Source organism: Condylura cristata, unplaced genomic scaffold (assembly GCF_000260355.1).
Source record: "Condylura cristata isolate star-nosed mole 26May11 unplaced genomic scaffold, ConCri1.0 scaffold00033, whole genome shotgun sequence".
NCBI lineage: Eukaryota > Metazoa > Chordata > Mammalia > Eulipotyphla > Talpidae > Condylura > Condylura cristata.
In genome coordinates this window covers 16,927,381-16,929,246 of record NW_004567134.1, presented here as the reverse complement: position 1 = coordinate 16,929,246, position 1,866 = coordinate 16,927,381, and positions in this window count along the sequence as shown.

The following is a 1,866-nucleotide window of genomic DNA, read 5'->3' as shown; positions in this document are numbered from 1 at the left end:
GTCTCCTCTCGGCAGTGCGGAGCTCACCGCTGCCTGGTGGTTCGCCCGGGGCCGGCTGGGGGGCCGGGGAGGGCCCCGGCTCTGAAGCCAGACTGCCGGCTTCAGGCTCAGCTCCACGGCTCACTCAGTGCCCAGAGGACGGTGTCAAAATGCTGCATCCGGAGAGGCTCTGGGGTCCTTAGGGACACGGTTGATTTCAGGTGTGATGCAGAGCAGCGGCAAGACGAGCCTGGAACATCTCATTGCGCCCGATGATGGAGGCCGCGGAGCTAACGGGCACCAGAGCCAGCTTGCAGCTGCTCCCTGTGTTAAATAGCTACCTAACACCGTCTGTCTGGCCCCGGTCTGTCTGTCTGTCCCGTCTGTCGATCACTGTCTATCACCGGTCTGTCTGCCTGCCTGTCCATCTGTCTATCATCTGGCTTACCTATCGTCACCTATCATCTATCTGTCAACCTACCTGTCTGTCTACCACCTATCATCTGTCTGCCCACCCACCTGCCTACATATGTATATATCCATATGCATACATGTGTGTATATATTCACATATATCCAAATATTATTTTCCTCACAGCAAAAAATAAAAAGCCCTAATGTGCTTCCTTTGTGTCAGCTTCTTACTAAAAGTTGATAAATGAGGGAAAAGGCTTAGATACTTCTTTCCTTCCGGAACGACCTGCCTTCAGGGAAGGGGCCGGCCTGCTGAGAGCTAATACTCACAGCATAAGTGATGACATTAGCAATACGGTGTCCAGGCGGTGTCCCAGGCGGGGACCATGGCGGGCTGGGCGGGGCGGGGAGTGGACCCTGGGTGGGAGGCCTGGGGTATTTATGGTTATTCATTGCGCACAGGATAGTGAGGCTTTTCTGGGGGGTGAAGGAGGATCCCCCTGAAGCTGCTGCTACGTCACGGCCTCTCTAAGAGGGGGTGTGATCACCCCTGAGCAACTCGTCTAGGAAGCATTCTTGCCGCACACGGTGGAACAGAATGGAACTGGACATTCAGGCCCATCTCTGGCTAGGCGTGAGAGAAGGACCGCAGCCAGGGAATTGACAAGTCAGGAAGCAAGCAGACAGATCCAGACCCGGGGCGGGGTGAGGTGGGGTGGGGTGGGGGCCGGGAGGGGGCCAGTGACCCGAAAATGAGCCACAGCTCCTCAGCAAATCACTGTTTTCCTATAAACGAGACTTCAGAGGCATCACCCGGGCATACCCCGGGGTGGATGTGAATAGCCCAGCCGCTAAAGGGCATTTCTGGAACAATCAATGAAGTTGGAATATGACTTCGACAACGCATCATTATCCATCTAATTCAGTGTGACGGCAGATTTGTCCGCGGGACGACGTTATCTGGCGAGACTCACGCTGGTACCTTCCTGAGTAAGATGCACCGCGTCGGTGAGTTAGCTGAGATTTTTTAAGTATAGCAAATTTGGAAAAACTGAAATAATTGCTGAGTCGACATGATAGGCATGATGGGTCAGTGGCTCGCTGTCCGGCAGGAAGTGAGACTCCGTGAGACTCGGGGCCACACCGCCACTTGCCATCTCACCAACGGCCACGTGGTGGCAGTAGAGCCTCGACCTGCTGGGCTCGCACAGGTTTGGGAGGGGCACACAGAAGGGCAATCGCTCCCCTGTTCTCCAATGCTGCATTTCAGCTCGTCCTTGCATCTAGTGAGCAGCAGCCCAGGAAGAGGCCCTGAGCGAGGTGTGAGGGGACAGAGAGGCCAATCTCCCGCCTCTGCTCTCCTGGGACCACCTGGGCAAACTGCTGGCAGCGGCCTCTGTGTTGGGTCCAGTTTCTCTACATTTGCCATCACTGCATGGAGACCTTGACTGGCTTGTCAGAAACAAAGCAATTA